Consider the following 7,289-nt stretch of genomic DNA (forward strand, 5'->3'; position numbering starts at 1 on the left):
CCTATATCTGAAAAGGGCGCATGCTAAATTATAACGAAATTGCATGCAGCCATTGTTTTGACGTTGAACTACGCACACTGCTAAAAAAGTTTACACACAAAAGACTGAAGTATGCTCTTTTGACTATAAATAAGTATTCAATTATGACTTCAAAGTACGCTCTTTCTTGGGAGAATGGGACTACTCAAAGGACTACTCACAAAAAAAATAAATAAATATTATGCACAATTATGACTATCTTTTATTCACAAATGATTAACATTTATGCATACACACACGAAAAGTGTGTAAAACTTATCCTTTTTATGCATCAAATTTTACTCCTTTTGTGGGTAGTCCCATTCTCCCGCAAAAGAGTGTACACGGTAAAAATCAACACGCTCAATTAAACTGTTCCATCTATTGAATGATCAACTTTACAATCACTATTATTGAAAATGATATTCCTTTGATTTTGAAGTGGTGTCACACCTTTCACAAGTGTGTTGAATGCAGACAATTCCATAACATCAACACGATTGATCAAAGTGCTACCCACTGGATGTTGAAATGATTAGAACTTCGATCAGCACCAATGATGTCTCCACTTGAATTGAAAGTGCTATGCTATTGAATTCACAGGTTCAAGGCTATTGATTTAAGAGTGGAGCGATATTGGTGGTGTTCTAAAATAGATGACATTTCTTTCATCTGTTCTGCTTATTTCAAGAGGTATTTCGAAGTGTGAGATGGAGTCATGGTAAGACGAGGAACTTTCAATCAAAAGGTATGTTATTCAAATCTGAGTTGAGGCAATTCTATTTTTCAATTTTGTTGTTTTATATTCAAAATATTTTACACGTCGAATAGAAGTGGTGGTCCTTGAATGCGAAGAGCTCAGCTATTGATACTGATTTGATTCTAAAGTAGTGCATATTCAAATGCAGAACAGTTCACATGGACGTGTATATTTTTACCGTGTATTTCAGCCAAAAAGAGCATATACTTTCAGCTGTGCGTGCACTACACGGTAAAAAATATACACGTCCATGTGAACTGTTCTGCATTTGAATATGCACTACTTTGGAATCAAATCAATATCAATAACTGAGCTCATCGCATTCAAAGACCACCACTTCTATTTGACGTGCACAATATTTTGAATATAAAACAACAAAATAAAAAAATAGAATTGCCTCAACTCAGATTTGAATAACATACCTTTTGATTGAAAGTCCCTCGTCTTACCATGACTCCATCTCACACTTCGAAATACCTCTTGAAATAAGCAGAACAGATGAAAGAAATGTCATCTATTTTTAGAACACCACCAATATCGCTCCACTCTTAAATCAATAGCCTTGAACCTGTGAATTCAATAGCATAGCACTTTCAATTCAAGTGGAGACATCATTGGTGCTGATCGAAGTTCTAATCATTTCAACATCCAGTGGGTAGCACTTTGATCAATCGTGTTGATGTTATGGAATTGTCTGCATTCAACACACTTGTGAAAGGTGTGACACCACTTCAAAATCAAAGGAATATCATTTTCAATAATAGTGATTGTAAAGTTGATCATTCAATAGATGGAACAGTTTAATTGAACGTGTTGATTTTTTACCGTGCATGAACTTTGTGCACACGGTTAGAAAAAAGTACCTAATTTTAGGTACTTTTTTCTCTTGCATCTCCCTCCCTCTTCCCTTTGTTGTCATAAAATAAAGAACAAAGCCACTCAACAAGGGCATTAAAGTGTGGGAACCCAACGTTGGGTAATCTCATGTTCACAAAAGTTGAGTGAAATTAACCTAACTTTTGGTTAGTTTGTATTTAAAATTAAGTTTATTTTACTTAATATTGCCCGTTGCATCAATTTTTAGACTCTGGCGCAACTTCGTTTTGCTTCGAATTTTTAGCGTGCACACCAATACATTCAAACTATCTTCGTAATTGTTTTTTGTTGTTGTTATTTATCGAATACACATGTTTTTGTTTACTCAAATAAACAATAAACAGTGTCAATTCATTTGTGTGTGTTGCACGGGAAAAATATGCACGCAAATAATTTTCGCGCAGGAGTCTAATAAGGCGGAATCTGCGCAATAATAGGTGAATTTTACTTAATTTCAAGAAAAAAATACCTAATTTTGGCTTCCCACACTGAACCCCCGATTTGAGTGAAAAGTACTTAATATTAGGTACTTTTTTCTAACAGTGTATACACGGACAAACAAATTAACCCGACAACTCATTAATACATATTTTATAAGCTTTTTTCTTCTTTTTCTGCTCGATACTTTATAGTTAGAATTAGGGATCCTATATTAAGAGATGTGCGAATACTTTTCCAGACGATTTAGGCGAATTTGAGTAAAGCTCATCGATCATTTCGACATCTGGTGGTCGTCACAAGAACCACGAAAAAAGTGTCGTTGGCATAAAAAGTGCATTGGCAGCATACGAAGGGAGTACGATTTTCGCATTTTCTGGTTAATCCAACCATTTATGAAAGCTGAAATAATCGCAAATTGGAAGAAAATTTTGTTTTCGTTGGGATGAGCTTCCATCCGGTGGGTGTTTGCATATTTCAAGACAAAATTTTCAAAACGACTTATCTGCTTTTGTAAACAAAGATTCAAACGACGATTTGACGAATCTGATAGCTCTCCCACGCAAACTAACACCACCAACAGGTAGCGGAAACCTTCACCTACCTATAGATGGTGTTGGTTTGCGTGGGAGAGCTATCAGATTCGTCAAATCGTCATTTGAATCTTTGTTTACAAAAGCAGATAAGTCGTTTTGAAAATTTTGTCTTGATTTCCGATCAAATAGCACATCTCTTGCAGTGCCTCCACCGCACTATCTTGGTTACACTGCCAAAAATATCTATCCAGTATTTTGCGCTCGATAATGGCGGCCAAATGAGTGCCTTTTTGACATTCAAGAGGTAGAAAATAGGCCTTAATTCTTTGGAAAACATTGGCACTCATCTGGTATCAACAAACAAACGATTGTCAAATATTTTCCATTGTGTACATTCAAGGATTTGGTAATTTTCTTATGCATTTTTTGTAATAATTTTATTATATTTTTAGGATAACTGCAAGCAATCTTCTGCTTTATAAGAGATACTTTTGGCCCAAGAATTACAAAGCTCCATTTCAGAGTGAGCCCGGCAGTAAACCCTAGACTGTTGATTTAGAGCCAACGGCAGTCTGTGGGGTGGGTCCTCAACACCTCTTCTGGGATTCCTAGCGACTGACCCATGCGCATGTATAAAACGATCATTAGAGTTACCAAGAGTCAAGCAAGATGAATAATTGCAAAGGATATAGTTTTTATAGTTTATATAGTCGCTAGGCGCACCAGGTGCGATTAAATTATTTGGTTGTCGAGTGGGTGACGAGATTCAGTGAATTGGATGGATAAAAGAAGAGAAAAGAAATTGTTGGTTTTGGGGGAAGACGTTGCTGGACGCTTGGTAAGCCGTTCAAAGAATCACAAAAGGAGAATAAGCATTTTTGGCCGAAGAAAAGCACATTTTGGTGACGGTTGAGTTGAGCTGTGAAGAGTTTTTTTCTTTTCAATGTTCCAACCGGAAAACTTTTGAGCTATTGTGGCCAACCTTGCCTCGAAGAGGTCATTCAGAATAAAGTTCGCGTGCAGCTGAAGTGCAGGTGATCAGTGGTAGTAACCCGCGTATCCAGTTAATTTGCTAGATATATTCCCATGATCCAACATTTCACTGGCGTCCGAACGTCCTAATACCCGGAATCCCAGAAGAGGTGTTGAGGACCCACCCCACAAACTGCCGTTGGCTCTAAATCAATAGTCTAGGGCCAAGTCTAGGGCTTACTGCCGGGCTCGCTCTGAAATGGAGCTTTGTACCCAAGTAACAATTGCCAGTTGAATAAACATAAGTATGGTCAGATTTATTCAGCCAGCGTTGATTAAAAATACTATCATACATGACAACATTTGTTCCAGCATTGTTCGCCCAAAAATGGAGTATTTATTCAACAACTACTAGAAATCTCTCATCAACTTTACTTAAATAGAAGATAACAATATTTATTCATCAACTTTGTTCAAAAACCAGGCATAATGTTAATTCAACTAGTTAGCAACTTACTGCTGATTAGGCTTTTTTAATTATGCGTTTCTAAATACATTTATTTCATTACATTGTTACGCTTATTAGGGCATTGTTCAACATACTGGAAATAAGATGAAAAATAAATTATGAACAGGATACCGGTATCGATCCAACGACCTTTGAATCCCCAGCACTCTCGTTTACCATCAGTTATATTTAATTTATCACCTTGGGAAGTACCAAGCTGAATTAGAAATATAAACCATACGTTGTTGAATAATACTGGTTGAATAGCTGTAATGGGATTGTTGGTCATTACTCAACAAAAATTGCCAACAATCGAACAAAAATCCTAATAGGAGTTCAATGACGTTATTGTTAGTGTAATATCATTCCGAAAAGTGAATTATCAGTCTTGATTTTATTTAGTTTTAGTGAGTTGTGTAGCTGCTGCCTTCTATCTGCCATCATGGAGGTAGATTGCAGATTTCTTCTATCATTCCCGATGTAAGTATAAAAATAAGAATTTATTCTCTAGTTAATGGCAAAGTGCAAAATGTTTTAATTAGAATAAATCCGCTAAAAAAAATTATTTGTAGAGTGGAATAAACGTTCGTACAACGTTTTAACCAAAGCCATTGTTGTTTTTGCAATAAGCAAATTGTCAAACGTTTATTCAACGTTTCAAAATTAAATAAATAAACAAAATTGGAATCGGATACAGAAGCAATGATGTTTACTGATAACGTTAATTATTAGACTTCTTAATAAGCTCATGCTCGTGCGTAAGATTGTCATACAGTTTTCGAACGTTTGTTCGATGCTTCAAAAACAAATTATTCAAACATATGCAACATGTTTTAATAAACATGATAAACAGCATAAACTTTGCAAGTTTAAATTGTTTGTTCAATATACATTTCGATTTAAAAAGAAATAAGTCGGTAACATTTATAAACGTATTATTCAGATACATAGCTGAAGGCAGAACAGAAGCTGGTTACCAATGTCAACAATGTTTGCCCAATTTGTTATTCCATACTACATATTTATCATCTACGAATACTTTAATTAAACATTAGTTCTACAATGATGTCTATTTGTGATAACTGATTGTTACTTGGGTATTTCTTGGGCCAAAAGTATCTTTTATAAAGCAGAGGATTGTTTGTAAACTTGCAGTTAAATATCCTAAAAATAAAATGAAATTATTACAAAAAATGTATAAGAAAATTACCAAATCCTTGAATGTACACGATGGAGAACATTTGACAATCGTTTGTTTGTTGATCCAGATGAGTGTCAATGTTTTCCAAAGAATCAAGGCCTACATTGATTAAAAAAAGTAAATATTTTCTACCTCTTGAATGTCAAAAAGGCACTCACTCGGCCGCCATTATTGAGCGCAAAATACTGGATATAAGATATATGTGTCGCCGTTATAAATTTTTGCAATAGTGGAGCTAGCCCAAAAGATATTTTAGTTACTAGATAAAGATTGTCGCTGTCCGGAACATCTTTTGCTGGCGAGGATAGGGGAGCTAAATGTCAAAGAAGGAAAATCCATACGATTTGACAGGTATGTACCACACATGTTTCGGACAGCAGAACAAAGGGAACCGAAGCGACAATCTTTATCTAGTAACTAAAATATCTTTTCTCCACCCTAATATAATGGATATAGAACCACACATAATTTAAATAATTGCTAATTCGAGGCCACACATAAAGTTGATTTGGATATATATTTTATTAGTAGTTCGTGTGGTGAATGGTTATGTGTGCGTTAAATCTATGGTTTTTTGCCAATAAATATGTTGGAGATTAGCCAACCAATTGACGGGTGAATTTCCAAGATATTAATACAGGTGAGGAACGACCGGAACGAGAGGATTTATGTTCTTATCCTAGTATTAATATATTCCTGTAATTATATTACATCTTATAGACTACAATCGTTACAATGTAAATAACGGTTTTACACCGTCCTGAATCAAGTTCTATGTTGTTTTTATCTATTTGCACTTACGTTTAGTCCCGTTTGTCCTACGTTTACGAGAAGGAATCTAGGCTTCGAATCACCGGGGTCGTATATGCTACTACTCACAAACTAGTGCTGCGTGACAAAATACATCCGTACTAAAATAGCCGTTGAATAAGTTCATGTAAATAGTTCGATTAATAGTAGTTACCTTTGCACGTAGATATAGATAAAGAAAGGATTTTAGGTTAAATATTTAGATACTTTAGGCAAGCACTGTGGAATAGATATTTAGTTTAGAATAACAATATTTTAAGGCATGTTCAATTTAAGATACTACCTACTAAACTTCTGTAGTTTAGCACGATTTCTTAATTTCACTTCTTTATAGAATAAGTATAATTTACACTCAGAATAATCTGCACGTAATACATATGTGTACACTAATAAAATGTGATCAGCTCACTTCACATTTGTGATTCATTTGTTTGTCTAATAAAAATCGTATTGCGCCAATGAAATGTATGTGCAGCTACTCATGATATATATTACACTAATTTGTTTTAAGTGCGCTCTGGGATAGTGGATAGTTATGTGCGTACATATAAATCTTAAAATAAAAATTTATAGATTTTCGCCAATAAATATGTGCGGATTATCCTCAGTGTAGGAGCTAAGGAGCTATGAGTTTAGTTGTAATCTTTGAACGATAAACTACGTGTTTTGATTCTCGATCGAATACAAAGCTAGCTCTTACAAAGGCATTCAAATGGGCAATATAATGGATGGGAAGGTGTGTCATAATCACTACTTGCATCTATGTGTGTTTTGGGTGATAGGGTGCGCATCTACGCTAGGGGCGTATTCAACAAAATATGTGTGGATTTTTAGTAGTGTATGAATCCCCGGATTCTTAATTCGCGGCTTATTTGAGTAGGATTCGTCTTTAACAGCTGCTTAAAGACTGTAAGAAGCCATTGCCAGTGGAAAACATGTGACAATATACCAAAAAGTGAAGTAAATTGTATGGAGAAAATTTGATTTTGAATGTAAATAATTGCTTCTGACGACTTTTCTCCCAAACTCTCGCAGCGCACTCTACCACTGGATCCTTCTCGAATTCGCCTATAAAGTATGTGCCAATATACATAAATATAACTTCGGTCTTTTGAATATACTCAGGGTTAGAAGAAAACATGCTTGCAATGTTTCATTTATCCGTGTACT

This window comes from Armigeres subalbatus, chromosome 1 (assembly GCF_024139115.2).
Source record: "Armigeres subalbatus isolate Guangzhou_Male chromosome 1, GZ_Asu_2, whole genome shotgun sequence".
NCBI classification, from domain to species: Eukaryota; Metazoa; Arthropoda; class Insecta; order Diptera; family Culicidae; genus Armigeres; species Armigeres subalbatus.